The sequence below is a fragment of the Rutidosis leptorrhynchoides genome, chromosome 3 (genome assembly GCF_046630445.1).
Source record: "Rutidosis leptorrhynchoides isolate AG116_Rl617_1_P2 chromosome 3, CSIRO_AGI_Rlap_v1, whole genome shotgun sequence".
Taxonomy (NCBI): domain Eukaryota; kingdom Viridiplantae; phylum Streptophyta; class Magnoliopsida; order Asterales; family Asteraceae; genus Rutidosis; species Rutidosis leptorrhynchoides.
In genome coordinates this window covers 672,410,179-672,433,135 of record NC_092335.1, presented here as the reverse complement: position 1 = coordinate 672,433,135, position 22,957 = coordinate 672,410,179, and positions in this window count along the sequence as shown.

Genomic DNA, 22,957 nt, shown 5'->3' with positions numbered 1-22,957 from the left:
CATTGGCATAACTTGCTCCGACACTACTTGCTCCGCCATTACTTGTTCTGACACCATTTGTTCCTTTCGTTCTATTAACCCCTGGTCCGTAGACCTCACACTTCGCCACGCTATGACCATTTCTTTTACACTTGTTGCAAAATTTGGTGCTGAACCCCGAGTGATACTTTTCACACCTTTGGCATAGCTGCTTCTGATTGTTGTTGTTGTTGCAGTTATTATTGTTGTTGGGATGATTGTTGTAGTTGCTGTTGTTGTTGTTGTTGTTGTTGTTGTTGTTGTTGGGCCGTTTGTTGTAGTTGCGATTGATGTTGCGATTGTTGGGATAATTGTTGCGATTATTGTTGTAATTGCTGTTGTTGTTATATTGGTGATTCTTATCACCGTTATCCTCCCACTTTCTTTTGACTTGCTTCACATTGGCCTCTTCAGCAGTCTGTTCTTTAATTCTTTCTTCAATCTGGTTCACTAGTTTGTGAGCCATTCTACATGCCTGTTGTATGGAGGCGGGCTCGTGTGAACTTATATCTTCTTGGATTCTTTCCGGTAATCCTTTCACAAACGCGTCGATCTTCTCTTCCTCATCTTCGAATGCTCCCGAACACAATAGGTACAATTCTGTGAATCATCTTTCGTACGTGGTAATATCAAATCCTTGGGTTTGTAACCCTCTAAGTTCTGTGTTGAGCTTATTGACCTCGGTTCTGGGACGGTACTTCTCGTTCATCAAGTGCTTGAATGCTGACCACGGTAGTGCGTACGCATCGTCTTGTCCCACTTGCTCTAGATAGGTATTCCACCATGTTAACGCAGAACCTGTGAAGGTATGCGTAGCGTACTTCACTTTGTCCTCTTCAGTACACTTACTTATGGCAAACACCGATTCGACCTTCTCGGTCCACCGTTTCAATCATCGGTCCTTCGGTTCCATCAAATTCCAAAGGTTTGCAGGCAGTGAATTCTTTGTAGGTGCATCCTACACAATTTCCCGTACTGCTAGATCCAAGGTTATTGTTGGTATGTAGCGCAGCCTGTACTGCGGCTATGTTTGAAGCTAGAAAAGTACGGAATTCCTCTTCATTCATATTCACGGTGTGTCGAGTAGTCGGTGCCATTTCCTTCAAAATAGTCAAATGGAACAAGTTAATCATACAGAATATTAAGAGTAGTTAATAGTATTTCGTAGCATAATATGAACTCATTTATAAAAGCTTTTTCTTCATATTAGCGTTTTATAAGTTTAAATTCGGGTAGTACCTACCCGTTAAGTTCATACTAAGTAGCTAATATACAATTCAACTACTACAATTCTATATGAAAAACTGATTATAATAATATTTCGCGTTCAAACTTTTACACAATATTTTACAAACTTACAATACCGCTTATTTTACATATAGCATGAAATATAGCACACAATAAATTTGATACAAGATGGTTGTGAAGATAATTCTAGCTAGTACACAAGTCGTTCAGCAAAGGCAATAAAGACACGTAATTCATACGTCCAGAAACAAGTCATGCATTCTGGTTTTACTAGGATTACTTCCCATCCTTGGTCTTGTGGAACATAACCGTTATGGCCGTTGATAAGACAGCGTGTTGTAACGTCGTCAAAGGGACGAGGGTTACGTAATGTCCAACAGTCCCGTAACAATCTAAAAACCTCATTTCTTACCCCAATTACCGACTCCGTCACTTGTGGGAACGTTTTGTTTAATAGTTGTAGCCCGATGTTCTTGTTCTCACTTTGGTGAGAAGCGAACATTACTAATCCGTAAGCATAACATGCTTCTTTATGTTGCATGTTAGCCGCTTTTTCTAAATCACGAAGTCCAATATTCGGATATATTGAGGTAAAATAATTTCTTAACCCATTGCGTAAAATAGCATTTGGGTTCCCCGCAATATATGCGTCAAAGTAAACACATCGTAACTTATGGATTTCCCAATGTGATATCCCCCATCTTTCGAACGAAAGCCTTTTATAAACCAAGGCATTCTTGGAACGTTCTTCGAATGTCTTACAAACTGATCTCGCCTTAAATAGTTGTGCCGAAGAATTCTGACCGACTCTAGACAAGATTTCATCAATCATGTCTCCGGGTAGGTCTCTTAAAATATTGGGTTGTCTATCCATTTTGTGTTTTTATACTGTAAAATAGACAAGAGTTAGATTCATAAAAAAAATACTTATTAATACAAGCAATTTTTACATATATCATAAAGCATAAGCACACTATATTACTTATATTACACCACACGAATACAACTATCTTATTCCGACTCGCTTGTTTCTTCTTCTTCAGTTTTGGTTCGTTTTGCCAAGTTTCTAGGGATATATGATGTTCCCCTAATACGAGCCGTCGTTATCCACATTGGTTTAGAAAAACCTGGTGGTTTAGAGGTTCCCGGGTCATTGTTACAACTTAAGGACTTCGGGGGTTGACGATACATATAAAGTTCATCGGGGTTGGAATTAGATTTCTCTATTTTTATGCCCTTTCCCTTATTATTTTCTTTTGCCTTTTTAAATTCAGTTGGGGTAAATTCTATAACATCATCGGAATTCTCGTCGGAATCCGATTCATCAGAGAATTGGTAATCCTCCCAATATTTTGCTTCCTTGGCGGAAACACAATTGACCATAATTAACCTTGGTCGGTTGGTTGAGGATTTTCTTTTACTTAACCGTTTTATTATTTCCCCCACCGGTTCTATTTCTTCATCCGGTTCCGATTCTTCTTCCGGTTCCGATTCTTCTTCCGGTTCCGACTCTTCTTCCGGTTCCTCTTCGGGAACTTGTGAATCAGTCCACGAATCATTCCAATTTACATTTGACTCTTCATTATTATTAGGTGAGTCAATGGGACTTGTTCTAGAGGTAGACATCTATCACATAATATCAAACGCGTTAAGAGATTAATATATCACATAATATTCACATGTTAAAAAATATATAGTTTCCAACAAAATTTGTTAAGCAATCATTTTTCAAGTAAACACGGTCGAAGTCCAGACTCACTAATGCATCCTAACAAACTCGATAAGACACACTAATGCAAAATTCTGGTTCTCTAAGACCAACGCTCGGATACCAACTGAAATGTCCCGTTCTTATTGATTAAAAACGTTCCATATTAATTGATTTCGTTGCGAGGTTTTGACCTCTATATGAGACGTTTTTCAAAGACTGCATTCATTTTAAAACAAACCATAACCTTTATTTCATCAATAAAGGTTTAAAAAGCTTTACGTAGATTATCAAATAATGATAATCTAAAATATCCTGTTTACACACGACCATTACATAATGGTTTACAATACAAATATGTTACAACAAAATAAGTTTCTTGAATGCAGTTTTTACACAATATCATACAAGCATGGACTCCAAATCTCGTCCTTATTTAAGTATGCGACAGCGGAAGCTCTTAATAATCACCTGAGAATAAACATGCTTAAAACGTCAACAAAAATGTTGGTGAGTTATAGGTTTAACCTATATATATCAAATCATAATAATAGACCACAAGTTTTCATATTTCAATACACATCCCATACATAGAGATAAAAATCATTCATATGGTGAACACCTGGTAACCGACATTAACAAGATGCATATATAAGAATATCCCCATCATTCCGGGACACCCTTCGGATATGATATAAATTTCGAAGTACTAAAGCATCCGGTACTTTGGATGGGGTTTGTTAGGCCCAATAGATCTATCTTTAGGATTCACGTCAATTAGGGTGTCTGTTCCCTAATTCTTAGATTACCAGACTTAATAAAAAGGGGCATATTCGATTTCGATAATTCAACCATAGAATATAGTTTCACGTACTTGTGTCTATTTTGTAAATCATTTATAAAACCTGCATGTATTCTCATCCCAAAAATATTAGATTTTAAAAGTGGGACTATAACTCACTTTCACAGATTTTTACTTCGTCGGGAAGTAAGACTTGGCCACTGGTTGATTCACGAACCTATAACAATATATACATATATATCAAAGTATGTTCAAAATATATTTACAACACTTTTAATATATTTTGATGTTTTAAGTTTATTAAGTCAGCTGTCCTCGTTAGTAACCTACAACTAGTTGTCCACAGTTAGATGTACAGAAATAAATCGATAAATATTATCTTGAATCAATCCACGACCCAGTGTATACGTATCTCAGTATTGATCACAACTCAAACTATATATATTTTGGAATCAACCTCAACCCTGTATAGCTAACTCCAACATTCACATATAGAGTGTCTATGGTTGTTCCGAAATATATATAGATGTGTCGACATGATAGGTCGAAACATTGTATACGTGTCTATGGTATCTCAAGATTACATAATATACAATACAAGTTGATTAAGTTATGGTAGGAATAGATTTGTTACCAATTTTCACGTAGCTAAAATGAGAAAAATTATCCAATCTTGTTTTACCCATAACTTCTTCATTTTAAATTCGTTTTGAGTGAATCAAATTGCTATGGTTTCATATTGAACTCTATTTTATGAATCTAAATAGAAAAAGTATAGGTTTATAGTCGAAAAAATAAGTTACGAGTCGTTTTTGTAAAGGTAGTCATTTCAGTCGAAAGAACTACGTCTAGATGACCATTTTAGAAAACATACTTCCACTTTGAGTTTAATCATAATTTTTGGATATAGTTTCATGTTCATAATAAAAATCATTTTCTCAGAATAACAACTTTTAAATCAAAGTTTATCATAGTTTTTAATTAACTAACCCAAAACAGCCCGCGGTGTTACTACGACGGCGTAAATCCGGTTTTACGGTGTTTTTCGTGTTTCCAGGTTTTAAATCATTAAGTTAGCATATCATATAGATATAGAACATGTGTTTAGTTGATTTTAAAAGTCAAGTTAGAAGGATTAACTTTTGTTTGCGAACAAGTTTAGAATTAACTAAACTATGTTCTAGTGATTACAAGTTTAAACCTTCGAATAAGATAGCTTTATATGTATGAATCGAATGATGTTATGAACATCATTACTACCTTAAGTTCCTTGGATAAACCTACTGGAAAAGTGAAAAATGGATCTAGCTTCAACGGATCCTTGGATGGCTCGAAGTTCTTGAAGCAGAATCATGACACGAAAACAAGTTCAAGTAAGATCATCACTTGAAATAAGATTGTTATAGTTATAGAAATTGAACCAAAGTTTGAATATGATTATTACCTTGTATTAGAATGATAACCTACTGTAAGAAACAAAGATTTCTTGAGGTTGGATGATCACCTTACAAGATTGGAAGTGAGCTAGCAAACTTGAAAGTATTCTTGATTTTATGTAACTAGAACTTGTAGAATATATGAAGAACACTTAGAACTTGAAGATAGAACTTGAGAGAGATTAATTAGATGAAGAAAATTGAAGAATGAAAGTGTTTGTAGGTGTTTTTGGTCGTTGGTGTATGGATTAGATATAAAGGATATGTAATTTTGTTTTCATGTAAATAAGTCATGAATGATTACTCATTTTTGTAATTTTATGAGATATTTCATGCTAGTTGCCAAATGATGGTTCCCACATGTGTTAGGTGACTCACATGGGCTGCTAAGAGCTGATCATTGGAGTGTATATACCAATAGTACATACATCTAAAAGCTGTGTATTGTACGAGTACGAATACGGGTGCATACGAGTAGAATTGTTGATGAAACTGAACGAGGATGTAATTGTAAGCATTTTTGTTAAGTAGAAGTATTTTGATAAGTGTATTGAAGTCTTTCAAAAGTGTATAAATACATATTAAAACACTACATGTATATACATTTTAACTGAGTCGTTAAGTCATCGTTAGTCGTTACATGTAAGTGTTGTTTTTAAACCTTTAGGTTAACGATCTTGTTAAATGTTGTTAACCCAATGTTTATAATATCAAATGAGATTTTAAATTATTATATTATCATGATATTATCATGTATGAATATCTCTTAATATGATATATATACATTAAATGTCTTTACAACGATAATCGTTACATATATGTCTCGTTTAAAAATCATTAAGTTAGTAGTCTTGTTTTTACATATGTAGTTCATTGTTAATATACTTAATGATATGTTTAATTATCATAGTATCATGTTAACTATATATATATATATCCATATATATGTCATCATATAGTTTTTACAAGTTTTAACGTTCGTGAATCACCGGTCAACTTGGGTGGTCAATTGTCTATATGAAACATATTTCAATTAATCAAGTCTTAACAAGTTTGATTGCTTAACATGTTGGAAACATTTAATCATGTAAATATCAATCTCAATTAATATATATAAACATGGAAAATTTCGGGTCACTACACTAGCTGCTATTCGAAGATTGGTCTGAGATCCGGTTATCATCAATTGAGGGTCAAGGAAGCTGATGTCTCGAAGATGGCGTTTAGAACACGTTATGGACATTATGAGTTTACAGTGATGCCGTTAAGTTTGACGAACGCACCGGAAGTGTTCATGGATATCATGAACCGTGTGTGTAAGCCATACCTAGATAAATTCGTCATTGTGTTTATTGATGATATATTGGTGTACTCCAAGAACAAAAAAGAGCACGAACAATATTTACGTTCGATACTGGCTATTCTTAGAGAAGAGCATTTGTATGCAAAGTTCTCGAAGTGTGACTTTTAGTTGCAAGAGGTGCAATTCCTTGGTCATGTGGTAGGTGCCAATGGAATACAAGTTGATCCGGCAAGGATTGAGACGGTTAAGAGTTGGGAAATCCCAAAGATACCAACACAGATTCGACAATTCTGGGGTCTAGCTGGTTACTACAGGAGATTCATCGAAGGATTCTCTAAGATTACCCGACCATTAACCGCGTTGACTCATAAAGGCAAGAAGTATGAGTGGTCAGAACCACAAGAAACTGCATTTCAGTTGTTCAAGGAGAAGCTAACAACTGCACCGATATTGTCTCTACCCGAGGGAAATAAAGATTTTGTTATTCATTGTAATGCCTTGCGTCAAGGAATGGGTTGCGTGCTTATGCAACGAAACAAGGTTATTGCTTATGGATCGCGACACTTAAAGATTCACGAGCAGAACTACACAACGCCTGATCTTGAACTAGGAGCTGTAGTCTTGGCACTCAAAATGTGGAGACCTTACCTGTATGGAACCAAGTTTACTATCTTCACCGACCATAAGAGCCTACAACACATATTCGATCATAAACAGCTCAACATGAGACAGCGACGCTGGATGGAATTACTTAACGATTACGATTGTGAACTTCAATACCATCCGGGCAAGGCAAACGTTGTAGCGGATGCTTTGAGCAGAAGAGAGAGAGAGAGAGAAACCTCTCAGAGTTAAAGCTCTTAACATGATTGTACGTACGAACCTTACCTCACAGATCCGCGAAGCACAACTGGAAGCCGTGAAACAAGAAAACGTTGATGTTGAATTTATCAGAGGGTTAGATAAGAAATTCGACTTAAAAGAGGATAGAACACGGCATTTTGCTAACCAAATTTGGGTACCAAAGTTTGGTGGATTGAGAGAACTAGTGTTGGAGGAAGCACACAAGTCAAGGTACTCAATTCATCCTAGATCAGATAAAATGTACCAAGATTTGAAGGCATTTTATTAGTGGCCAAATCGAAAAGCTGACATTGCTACCTATATCGAAAAGTGCTTGACTTGCACGAAGGTCAAGGCTGAACATCAGAAGCCATCAGGGTTACTGACTCAACCAGATATTCCCCAGTGGAAATGGGAAGGTATTACAATGGACTTTATCACAAAATTGCCAAAAACTGTGGGAGGTTACGATACCATTTGGGTTGTCGTGGATCGTTTCACTAAGTCTGCACACTTCTTACCGATAAGAGAAACTGATAAAATGGAGAAGTTGGCTCAAGTCTACATTAAGGAAGTCATTTCTTGGCATGGAGTGCCTATATCTATTGTATCCGATCGCGACAGCAGATTTACTTCTAGATTCTGGCAGACATTACGGAAAGCAATGGGGACTCGTTTAGATATGAGTACAGTATATCACCCCAGACGGACGGCCAAAGTGAATGAACTGTTCAAACACTTGAGGACATGTTGCGAGCATGTGCCATTGATTTCGAAAACGGATGGGATAAGTATTTACCGTTAGCCGAGTTCTCATACAACAACAGCTACCATACGAGCATTTAAGCTGCACCTTTCGAAGCGTTGTTCGGAAGGAAATGTAGATCTCCCGTGTGTTGGAGCGAATTGGGGGATAGTCAGTTAACAGGTCCTAAGATTTTTCAGGAGACAACAGAGAAAATAATACAGATCCAAGAACGATTGAAAACGGCTCGGAGTCTTCAAAAGAGTTATGCCGATGTCAGACGACGAGATTTAGAATTCCGAGTTGCTTAAGGTATCACCCTGGAAGGGTGTGGTACGGTTCGGGAAACGAAGCAAATTGAGTCTTAGATACGTTGGATTATTCAAAATAACAGAAAGAATTAGACTAGTGGCTTACAGATTGAAAATGCCACAAGCACTCAGTGGAATATATGACACTTTCCATGTGTCCAACCTGAAGAAGTGTCTAGCCGACGTGAACTTGGTGATTCCTTTAGAGGAACTGCGTATCGATGACAAACTTCATTTTATTGACGAACCTGTCGATATCATGGACCGTGAGGTCAAACATTTGAAACAAAGTAACATTCCTATCATTAAGGTTCGTGAAGAACGCGAGAAGAGGACCAGAGTTCACATGGGAGCGTGAAGATCAAATGAGACAAAAATACCGCAACTGTTTCTGGAAGGAACTACTTCAGCGGACGTTCACTAAAATTTCGGGATGAAATTTTCAATAACAGGTGGGTAATGTAACAACCCTGATTTTTCCGTCACTTCTGTTAACTGTCTGTTAGTTGATTTAACGGCGATTACTTCACTTTTTTATGTATTTAAGTGTATTAAATGCATACTTGATCCTTGGAGAGTTACTTGAATTAATATGGGCTAATATTAATTGATAAATATATTTCGAATAATGAAATACGATAAAAACGATACGGTTTGATTAACTGCAAAAACTACTTTTCGTGCAATGAAACGCTCGGGTTTATTTTAATAATTATATTAACAATTATTAACTTTTTAAAATATTTAATTTATTGGTATTTTTAATAAATTAAACGATTGGTTGCATTTTAACGATCGGTTTAGCGTTCCGGGCCTTCGGTACGTTTAAACGGCACTTGAAACGGACCACGATTACACGTTTTTGTAAAACACGAGCCCGGACACTCTCCTTGGGCCATGTTCGGCTGACCACACCACTCCCTACCCCATTTAATTTGTTTTTGGGCTTATTGGGTTAACTAGTGACTTTAGGCCCTAACTTAAATACTTAGTAATAACCTAAAATAGTGCAAACCCTCACACAAACACAACACAATCGACTTCTTTCCCTCCTTCCCCTCCCACGACCCTCGTCCAACACCTCCATACAATCACCTTCAATTTTGATCTTTTGATTAAACCTTCTACATGAATCTTGCAATTCCCTTCATCCTCTACGCGTTGGTGTAAGCAATTTTGTGATCAAAGGTATATTTAGATGAACCCTAATTTCTAAAAATCTGATTTTGATGTGATTACATAGTGTATGTTGTCAATTGCTCAAGTCTACACGCTTACATGTTAATTGCTTACGTTAATTTGATCGTTTGATGTGATTAGGGTTAATCCCGAATTTGTTTTGTGTGATTACAGAAATTTGACTTTTCTAAGTGTTAAATATTATTGTATATTTGTAATCCTCTCGAAAAACTAATAATTTTAGGCTTTGGATTCGCGTATTTTCGTTACCGTATGCTTAAGTTATGATTGTTTGATGTTTTGTTGATGAATCTGTGAGGATGTCGAATTCTGAAATTCTGAAAAATTGTGCATGAAATTGAATTACATACTGATCATGAATGGATATAGGACTTAAAAACACTGAAGTTATACTAGGATATCATGCGATTTGGATTTATAATGCTCCCGTTATGCTTAATTGATCGTAAATGAAAAACTGATTTGCGCGGTAACTTAAAATAAATGTTTAAGGCTATTTGAAACGAGGTAATGAATCAAATCTTTACATATCTAGAAAATTCACATTTTGTAGATAACTTTTCATCTAGGCCTTGCATCATTTAGATTTGTGAAACTTGTGTAATGTGCGCGCGAACATGGTAACTTGTATGCTGTCCAAAACTGTAACGTATGCATCTTTTGCCCTATAAGTTGAATTGTACATGGTTTGAGAACTTAAGCTTCTGGATTATTGAACTTTGTATGTTAGTTTGATATATTTCTAGTTTATTGGAACCTCCAAAACCTTATGCATTGTGCACACTAAGGCCATAGTTTTGATAATTACTGAATTGAGCTGAAACAGAACGTCCAACTTGATTGAATAACTTGTACCAATTGGCAAAACTAAAGTTTCTCATTTTTGGATATGTGGTAATTTGACTTGTCCTTGAACCATGGCCACTAACCTAGCTTGATTTTCATGTCCCTAGCTCCGGTTTTAGCCATTACGAGATTGGTGCGTAGTCAGAAACAGATTTAGTGAACCCTAAATGTACCTCTTCTGAAACCCGACTTGTAGACATCGTATGAGACCCTGGTTATGCTTTTTGGAAATTTTTATATGTATAGTTAAGATCTGGAGTTTGCCATGTTGCCATGAATTATGTGCTATGGGATATTATGCGTTGTTTGCAACATGTACATGAACGTTATGCTTGACGATAATCTGTGATCGCATATTTGGCAAATTATGAACTGAAACGTGTTGGTTGACCTAGGTTTGACATGTTGACCAATATTTGACATGAACCTACTGATGTTGACCTTAGTTGACTATTTTGACCAAATTTGACTTTTGGTTTGACTTTTGGTTGACTTTCGTTGACTTACATGAACTAGTTGACTTTTACTTTGAAACGCGTCGAGTCGAGCCATAAGACAACTTACTCCATGGAACCACTAGTGTATATGATATAAATATTGACCAACCTAAATACGTATACTTAGGTTGCATTTCTCGGCAATAAACCATACAAGTTACTTGCTTACTTGTCGTTCAAGAGCTTTTCAAAGTTGAGTCTACAGTCCCGCTTTTTACATGTTTTCAAAGATGAGAATACATGCTGTTATACTTATATTTTCAAATGCTTTTATGTTTACACGAGTACTTATTATACATATTGAGTTTGATCACAAAGCCCTTAGCTTGAATACTTTTATTAACTTCGGGTAAGCACAATTTAGATGGACGGATCCGTTAGGTTAGACGAACCTCACCCTACATTATTATCTGTGGTGCATTTACTTTGAACATTAGATACACTTGAACAAGTGTATACGTTTTTATGGGGTAAAGGGAGTGTAGTGGATACTATACTCTGGTCATTGCTAGTGTTCATGTACTCATGGATTATGTATACTTTGCAACTTTGGGTTGTGCTTATTGAAATCTCGTGGTCAAATGCGATTAAACTATTTTTCTAAATAAAGTTTTTCAGATGCTATATTACGTTATTTAAAACTATGGTTTACAAACAAGAGAGATAAAACTTGACATGATATTGTCTACAAATATTTGAAATTTGACACGATGGTGTCTACAGCATTTGAAACAGGACACATTATTGCCTACAAACTTTAAACATGAGACCATTGTGGTCTCATACGTTGTAATTGGTTACTTAAACTTGTGTTTTGCAAACAGAAGAAATAAAACATTTTTTAATGTCATACACAACTGAACTTGACATTGATGTACACAAACAGACTCACACTTGTCAAACGTTGTCTGCAAACTTTTAATATTAACCTTGGTGGTCTTTTACTAATAAACGTTTTCTGAAAATCGTTTCTTAAACATACTGTATTGTTTACCTAAAACATGTAGATTCACTCAACATTATTGTTGACCCGTTTTGCGTGTTTTATTCTCAGGTATTAATTGATTCCGCTGTAAAATATTGTTGTTACGTAGAAGTCAAGCCAAACACTGGGACCAGAGTTAACATCCCGTTAATGGATTTTGACGGGGTGTTATATAGGAGGAATAGTAAAGAAAGGGTTCCTTTTTTTTTGAAATGAAATTTCCACTCTTAATAGTTACTTTTTCCACATAAATTTACTAAACTGCTCTTAATGAATTAATAAAAAAAACTAAAGGCAAATATGTTTGAATTAATAAAAAAAACTGCCCTTAATCGGAAAATGTGACGACCCGAAAATTTCTGACCAAATTTAAACTTAACCTTTATATGTTTCCGACACGATAAGCAGAATTTGTAATGTTGAATCTCAAAAAGTTTGGAACTACATTCATGTAATCAATTACCCTTTGACCGTGTTCGACGATTCACGAACAATTATGAGTATATAGATATGTATATATAATATATAATATTAACTGAAAACATTAACAAAGTATTAGATATATGATACTTTACATGAACGTATTTGTTTCGATATATTTATCGACAGAATTAAGAGATAATATCAAATGATTGAATTATCAGATACATTATGATATGATTACGGGCCTATGTTATGAGGTCCACTGTGATTTAAGAAATCTATTCTTTTTGACAACATTCGGAAAATGGTAAAGTGATTTATAAATAAGAACAAATGTGTCAATTAACGGGAACTAGACAAGGGTTAGTGGAAATTCTTGTTTAATTTCCAAGGCATGTTTTATAATATTTTCCTCGTGACCTTGATAAGATAACTATGTTAACTTTCATTTTATTTAATATGAAAATAAGAACGTGGAGTGTAAATAACTTAGATGTTGGATATCGACAAGTTAAGTAACTCGACATTTTTCATTAAGATGATTTCATACGTTTATTTAACCTTTGGACTTTATCCCATGCTTCACCAACAGACTGTAATTTAAAAACTTGAAACCTATTATGAATATATATAATTCTACTTTTCTAAAATGTTTTGTGGTATAACGATTTCCATTATTTTAACCCTTTTACAAAATGATTCTTAAATATATTTAGTTTTGGAAAATAAAATTATCATATTTATTTGATTTAGTTTCAAAAGTACAAAAAACGTTTTCAGTTTAAAAAGAACTTTATTATTAAAACGTATATATCTTTTATAAATATCTAGAACCACTTTTGACAACTCATTACTTAACCAGTATGATAAAGATAACGATATTTATATTTTATTTTATTAAATATATATAACGATTTAAATTAATATTATATATATTTATACGCGTATTATACGTTTTATACTTTTACTATACTTTAACTTTACCTTTACTTTACTTTTATTTTACTTTAACTTTAATAATTCATACTTTAATAATTTACTTTAATAATTTACTTTAATAATTCATACTTTAATAATTCACTTTAATAATTCATACTTTAATAATTCACTTTAATAATTCACTTTAATAATTCATACTTTAATAATTCACTTTAATAATTCACTTTAATAATTCATACTTTAATAATTCACTTTAATAATTCAAAAATCTATTATAAATAGAATTCAATAGGTTTCATTATTTCATAGAAACTTGAAAATATATTTCTCTAAACTCTCTCAATCGAATTACACACACACACACACATACATACATATATATATATATATATATATATATATATATATATATTTTGTATTATTTCAAGATATTATTAGTATACATAAAATACTACGACGGAGTTATACTCGGACGATTTCAAAATAAGTTTTCAAACGGGATAGAGCTAAGGAAATTATGGGTTATAGCTATGGAGGTTATGGGTATTGATCGAGGGTATTGCTCGTGAGGTCAACCTAACGTTTATCATTTTCAGTGCCGTCATATACATAATTGCTACGAAATACAGTATTGTTAGTTTCATTTGTTCCCTTTTTAATTGCTTTTGCAATATATATTTTTGGGCTGAGAATACATGCGCTGTTTTATAAATGTTTTACGAAGTAGGCACAAGTACTAAAACTAATTCTATGTGGGTTTAAACCAGAAATATACCCTTAGCTTGGTAACATTAAACTACTTGTCTATGTACGGTAGGCGCGAATCCTAAAGATAGAACTATTGGTCCTGACAAACCCCATCCTGACTATGGGATACTTTAGTACTTCGAGGTTATTTTAAACACACCTGATCTGGTGTACTTCAGAGGGTAAAACATGAATGTTAAGGCTTGTTACCGGGTGCCTACAACTTATAGAATACTTTTAAACACTTGCGAGTGTACGGATATTTATGGAAACTGAAATCTTGTGATCTATTACTATTACGGAAATGATTGATTATGATAAACTAATGAACTCACCAACCTTTTGGTTGACACTTTAAAGCATGTTTATTCTCAGGTATTAAAGAAATCTTCCGCTGTGCATTAACTCATTTTAAGGATATTACCTGGAGTCATTCATGACATACTTTGAAAGACGTTGCATTCGAGTCGTTGAGTTCATCAAGATTAATATTAAGTCAATTATAGTTGGATGTAATATGAAATGGTATGCATGCCGTCAATTTTTGATGTAAAGAAAGTTTGTCTTTTAAAAACGAATGCAATGTTTGTAAAACGTATCATATAGAGGTCAAATACCTCGCGATGTAATCAACTATTGTGAATCGTTTATAATGTATATGAACGGGTCCTTTCAGTTGGTATCAGAGCGGTGGTCTTAGCGAACCAGGTCTTGCATTAGTGTGTCTAACTGATAGTTGTTAAGATGCATTAGTGAGTCTGGACTTAGACCGTGTCTGCATGTCAAAAGTTTTGTTTATCATTTTTAGTCGGAAATCATCTACTTACCATCCTTAGGAAATTACCTGCTTATCATTCTTAGTCTAGACACGTCTTGCTGCATTGATTGCATGAATAGTGTATAGACAAAATTCATATCTTAGCGTATCTGCTAAATCATATCTTATCGTATCTATTACCGTAAACTTTGCCTGACATATTCCGTAAATTCCTCCGTAATCTATGAAATCTTTTGATCTATATATATAGATATTCTATGTAGTTAGAATACCACCCGATAGCCGGAAAATTTTTTCGTATCGAAAAATCCTTTATCAAATCGTCCGAAATGGAATTCGTCATCAGTTCAAGTTCCTCGGATTCCGAAATGGAATCCCACTCAAGCTCCGAAAGCAGTGTGACTGGAATGGATCAACCAATCAGCCATCATCTATTCTGGATGAATTGGGGATGGGTTCGTAGCCTCCTTAATCATTGGAGACAAGAAGAAGGCGATCCTTTCCATCCACCACATTGCCCTCTTGGCAATGAACCTGAAGCACTTACCGGCGAACCTGTTCGAAACACCATTTTCTCTCATTTCCAGAGTATCTCGTCATGATTATATACTACACTAAATTCTAGATCTTATTTATCCGCTCGTCCGAACCGACAATCACCCAGGTGTAATAGAAGAAGTCAACGAGCTTCGCGCTCGGGTAGTGGCTTTGGAGAATATGGTGCAAAGGTTACAAACACCAGCAGCAGCACCAGCAACATAACAAGTACCACCATCAACAACATCAACAGTACCATTACCACCACCAACAACAACCGCATCGCAAACCTCAACTTCACAATCTGTCCCATGAGCATCGACGTCATACGCCCTGTAGATACTAAGGAATACCACAACGATGAAGTATTGATTCATAACTTCATTGGGAAAACATTCTACGACGATTATGTAATTTCTAAAGTTTATAAATTATCTATCCTAGCCTTAACCATAAATCAAGTGAGTTTAATTTAATATTAACTCATTAAATCTATATTACATCTGAAGAAATATACACATATATTTCCATAAAGACTGTAATAAAATTCTTTTGTACAAAATATTAATTGTGACATTTTTTTTAACGGGTAGGTAATACCCGAAAGATATATAAATTCACAATTAATATGTTACATTCTTCGAATTTGATTCAGCAGATCATCCATTATACTCCCTACTTTCACAACAATATACATTCTTTTATAGAAATCAAAACAACCATACTCATTCAAAAATCTAATTACATATTCTGATTTTGAAATCGCCGAATTCAATTCATGTTATAACCGGTATCATCACTCTTAGATTCTTACATCTTTCAAAGCTATACTTTAACTTCAAAACTGTGTTAGAACATCGTATGTATATTAACGATTATAATCTGTGTTCAAACCCTTCGAAATACCTGAAGACACTTCAAATAATGAACAATCGAGATGATGATCCAACCACATGTTATGCACAGTTACGTACCTGAAAAACTCTTGAAACTAAAGTCATAATTTAACATGTATCCATGTCAGACCTTTTGACATTTACTAGCTAAAATAACTTTTCAATCCCTTCTAAAAATAGACGGTTTTGTCACAGCTCCAGCAAACCAACTTCAATTGTTCAATCGAATAAGCCTTATTATAATGATTACCCCTTCATCATTATTACCGGGGAACCTTTCATATCTCGCCACATTTGCAGTAAACTTATTAACAACTTCATTGATCTTTGATTTTCCGAAAAATCTTTATATTTATCAAAACCCCATCATTTACTCATCTGCATCTTGTAACGAGAATTGCCATACGAACCATCGGAAATTAGCAATCAGTATTTTGAAATCTCGCAGCATGTCTACACCAACAATTATATGTGTCTATCTTCTGGACTTATATACTTTGAATGTGAAGTTTCTGAAAACACCCTAAACTGCGAACTAGTTCTCGAAATACTGATGAAGCAGCAAAAACTATAAACGACCTTAATAGTAAAAAGTTTGATGATAAAGAGTAGTGTGTTAGCAAAGCTCAGAAAAAGAGAAGATTTGGTACTGAAAAATACGGATTGAGCAAACCATGAAGAAGGCTGTGGATAAATCACAAGGACGAAATCTACCTTCAAAGAATCCAAATGATTCCATGTCTGCTGAAGTTATTATCGAATACCTTGCTCCTGACTCTAAACCCTTACGGACAATATTCTTCATCATCCTCTAATATTAGAAATTTTAAGATATCATCGTATCTTTCATTATAAATATCCTCCATATTTCTGAAGATATTTCCATAATTATTCTTATCTGAAATCATTTACCTCTTCATGCTGTCTGTATTACATCATAAAAGAAACTATTTTAGTTTCTAAATTCTGAAACTTTCGAATTTAAAATAGGAATATTTTTGAAGTAGTGTTGGGAACTGAAGCATGAACTAGTATAATATAATGACACTTGATCAACGTGATTATATTACAGTAAGTCATGCTGAGTTTCTAAATGGAACGTGATGATTCACAGATTATAACGTCATCATGTTCTATGTTACACGACTCTTGTATTCTCTTTAACCTCTAAAATATCAAGAAAATATTTCTTGATGATTCGGCCTTATCCGAGGTATTCTAGTAATTTGACAAGTCAAGATCGTGCCATTACAATTTCCTTCTTAGAACATTAACAATGTTCATTCCGAAATTCATATATGCGAATTCTGGACCATTACAAGCGGTGCTTAATCGCAAGAAGAAGAAACGAAAGGACAAAACTCCGAAATAGAAATTGGGGTATAAATCGCAGCAAATAAAAGAGAGCATTAATTGGGGATGACAATAATTATAGAAGACAGAAGCAGGGACATCGAAATATAAGGGAAGATATAAAACCCAACAACAACCCAGAAATTATAAACCGTATATATCGATGCATATAGCAATATAAAGACACGGGAGAACAAAAAAACACTATAAAACCAAGAGTATAGTAGAAGTAAATAGATTCTTCCGGAGGTAGATGAAAAAGAAGAACGACAGATATGAAAGTGAGGAGTATATCTAGAATCAGCACTGGATGAAGCATATTGACGAATAATTTTAAAGTAAGAATTGAGGGAGAAAGAATAGAAGGTGAATTAAAAGGAAACGAATGAGGTGGATTTATAGTGAAATATCCGACAGAAAAATCGAGATGAATCATCGCATTAAATCGAAGAGGATCATAATTTCCTTAATCATCGAAGAATCAAATCATATATAGATTACAAAGATTTTCTTTAATCCGGAGATCAACCGTGATGACGTTAAAAGATAAGACGAATCCCTATTTTCTCATTTCACTCTTTTACGATAGCTTCACTCATACGTTTCGAGTAATCGAATTATTTTATCCATATTTCTCAATCATGATAAAACCCTATGAATCAACTTATATTCGTCATAAAAACATCCTTATTGTTAGCCATGACGACCTCGATCAAATTTCGGGACGAAATTTCTTTAACGGGTAGGTACTGTGACGACCCGAAAATTTCCGACCAAATTTAAACTTAACCTTTATATGTTTCCGACACGATAAGCAGAATTTGTAATGTTGAATCTCAAAAAGTTTGGAACTACATTCATGTAATCAATTACCCTTTGACCGTGTTCGACGATTCACGAACAATTATGAGTATATAGATATGTATATATAATATATAATATTAACTGAAAACATTAACAAAGTATTAGATATATGATACTTTACATGAACGTATTTCGATATATTTATCGACAGAATTAAGAGATAATATCAAATGATTGAATTATCAGATACATTATGATATGATTACGGGCCTATGTTATGAGGTCCACTGTGATTTAAGAAATCTATTCTTTTTGACAACATTCGGAAAATGGTAAAGTGATTTATAAATAAGAACAAATGTGTCAATTAACGGGAACTAGACAAGGGTTAGTGGAAATTCTTGTTTAATTTCCAAGGCATGTTTTATAATATTTTCCTCGTGACCTTGATAAGATAACTATGTTAACTTTCATTTTATTTAATATGAAAATAAGAACGTGGAGTGTAAATAACTTAGATGTTGGATATCGACAAGTTAAGTAACTCGACATTTTTCATTAAGATGATTTCATACGTTTATTTAACCTTTGGACTTTATCCCATGCTTCACCAACAGACTGTAATTTAAAAACTTGAAACCTATTATGAATATATATAATTCTACTTTTCTAAAATGTTTTGTGGTATAACGATTTCCATTATTTTAACCCTTTTACAAAATGATTCTTAAATATATTTAGTTTTGGAAAACAAAATTATCATATTTACTTGATTTAGTTTCAAAAGTACAAAAAACGTTTTCAGTTTAAAAAGAACTTTATTATTAAAACGTATATATCTTTTATAAATATCTAGAACCACTTTTGACAACTCATTACTTAACCAGTATGATAAAGATAACGATATTTATATTTTATTTTATTAAATATATATAACGATTTAAATTAATATTATATATATTTATACGCGTATTATACGTTTTATACTTTTACTATACTTTAACTTTACCTTTACTTTACTTTTATTTTACTTTAACTTTAATAATTCATACTTTAATAATTCACTTTAATAATTTATACTTTAATAATTCACTTTAATAATTCATACTTTAATAATTCACTTTAATAATTCACTTTAATAATTCATACTTTAATAATTCACTTTAATAATTCACTTTAATAATTCATACTTTAATAATTCATTTTAATAATTCAAAAATCTATTATAAATAGAATTCAATAGGTTTCATTATTTCATAGAAATTTGAAAATATATTTCTCTAAACTCTCTCAATCGAATTACATATATATATATATATTTTATTATTTCAAGATATTATTAGTATACATAAAATACTACGACGGAGTTATACTCGGACGATTTCAAAATAAGTTTTCAAACGGGATAGAGCTAAGAAAATTATGGGTTATAGCTATGGAGGTTATGGGTATTGATCGAGGGTATTGCTCGTGAGGTCAACCTAACGTTTATCATTTTCAGTGCCGTCATATACATAATTGCTACGAAATACAGTATTGTGAGTTTCATTTGCTCCCTTTTTAATTGCTTTTGCAATATATATTTTTGGGCTGAGAATACATGCGCTGTTTTATAAATGTTTTACGAAGTAGGCACAAGTACTAAAACTAATTCTATGTGGGTTTAAACCAGAAATATACCCTTAGCTTGGTAACATTAAACTACTTGTCTATGTACGGTAGGCGCGAATCCTAAAGATAGATCTATTGGGCCTGACAAACCCCATCCTGACTATGGGATGCTTTAGTACTTCGAGGTTATTTTAAACACACCTGATCTGGTGTACTTCAGAGGGTAAAACATGAATGTTAAGGCTTGTTACCGGGTGCCTACAACTTATAGAATACTTTTAAACACTTGCGAGTGTACGGATATTTATGGAAACTGAAATCTTGTGGTCTATTACTATTACGAAAATGATTGATTATGATAAACTAATGAACTCACCAACCTTTTGGTTGACACTTTAAAGCATGTTTATTCTCAGGTATTAAAGAAATCTTCCGCTGTGCATTAACTCATTTTAAGGATATTACCTGGAGTCATTCATGACATACTTTGAAAGACGTTGCATTCGAGTCGTTGAGTTCATCAAGATTAATATTAAGTCAATTATAGTTGGATGTAATATGAAATGTTATGCATGCCGTCAATTTTTGATGTAAAGAAAGTTTGTCTTTTAAAAACGAATGCAATGTTTGTAAAACGTATCATATAGAGGTCAAATACCTCGCGATGTAATCAACTATTGTGAATCGTTTATAATGTATATGAACGGGTCCTTTCAGAAAATCATCCCAGAGATATGTTTTTAGCAAATACGGTATCTGAATTAGCAAATATGGGAAGATGTGAGCTAATTATTGATACGACGGCTGATATTTAAGATACATAAAAACTAAAGGTTTTAAAATTATATAGTCGAGTTCACACTCTTCTTCCCTCCAAAACAATCACTGAAAACGAAAACCTAACAAGCTTAGGTATGGAGCAAGCTAACAATCCCTTGCCACCTCCTCTGAAGAAATTAAATCTCGTAACATTCTGATCGTGACTCGCGATTGATTGAATTTGTATATAGCATATCGTTCGATTATAATATTTCATAACTCGTATAAAGATGAAGAAAGCTCAATGTCATGGACTTATCTCTATAAGCTCCTCGCACGGCATTTAATCCCTACTAAGACAACCTTACTCAGCGATTTAAGTAACCAATAGTGAACTAGTGAGAATAAAGGAAAATACTTATACTCCCTCCTCCCCATTATTATTGTCCAATTGCAAAATTTGTTAGATTTAAGATAGATTGGTAACTTGTCATTATTACACTTTATTAAATCAAATCTATATAGTCATTTAAAGTTCTAAAATGATGATTTCATCATTAAGCTAATTACCCTTTAATTTTCATAATGATGATGTCATAATTATATATTAATTTAATTAAAAATAATACGAAATCTTTTATAAAAGAAAATACTAATCTCTCCTAAATTGTAATTTTAATTTTTTAAAAATTTTTAAAAGACATTTATTATTACTAACTTGTCATTATTACCCTTTATTAAATCAAATCTATATAGTCATATAAAGTTCTAAAATGATGATTTTATCATTAAGCTAATTACCCTTTAATTTTCATAATGATGATGTCATAATTATATATTAATTTAATTAAAAAATAATACGAAATCTTTTATAAAAGAAAATACTAATCTCTCCTAAATTATAATTTTAATTTTTTAAAATTTTTTAAAAGACATTTATTATTACTAATAAGTATTATTATTATTATTAAAAATATAAATACTCAACTTTGTGCGAACTTTCTTATTATTATATACTTTTGATATAATAATTATAATTATTATTATTATATTATTAATATTCAAATATGAATTCCCTTTACGAAATTAATTACGTTACATATGTATGTAAAAATACATTTCTCTATATATTTGTAAAAATAACGACAAGTTTCTTAGTCAAATGGGTCATTAAAATAAATAACTTTAGCATTTACATTCACTTAATACCTAAAACATGTTATTAATTGTTTCGTTACCTATTTTAATTTTCAATTTACCTTCTTTCGTTTAAGTTACAAAGTTATGGTTAATCTTCATATAATTAATTACTTTCTACATTTACTTCTTAAACTTACAAATATAGAAAAGGATATATAATAGGATCTTTTAGGGATTTTTAATGTTATTATGAATAAAGAACATTTTTAGGTACAAACTAAAATAGTATGTGGGACAATTTTTTTGGGACGAAGGCAGTATTAATGGAAAGAACTTTATAAGAGATGATACAAGATATTTGAGGTATGTTGTGCCAAATGAGATTACCCATATCTATACCACCTTTACTACCAAATCGATGACTAGAGTTAAATCATATGAATGGTTATGATCAAAGTACTAGAAACTTCAAGTATGTAGATAATTTTAGAGATATCCATATTGTTTTCGCACCAATCCAAAGAAGAACCAATTAGAAAGTTCTAGGACTTTCCTTGATTTTGAGTTGACATCTCACAATTGTGCTACAAACTTAGGGAGTTTGACATCATCTAACAATTCAATAATATTTCAATAACAACTCTATCTATAAATTGTAACAAAATATTTTATTGAGAAAAAGAAGTTAATAATCATCACCGTTTTAAATAGAATAAATGTACGAGCCAAATCAATAAATCAATTTTATCAAATATAATCTATAACATATAGTTAATTTTGCACACGTAGAGGCATTTATCATGAACTAGCTTGTCAATAGTAGTTAAATAGTTATGATTAATTAAGTATTGATATAATTTATTTATTTACATATATACTAATACCCACCGATTTTTTTGTCGTTTTATGTTTTGAAAGATGTAGTTTCAGCTACGGAAGAAAATGTGTCAAACCACCTATACTTTAAGGGTAAAGATTATAAATATTCAGTGACAAAGTTGTAATTGTTTAGGGTATAAATGGTAATT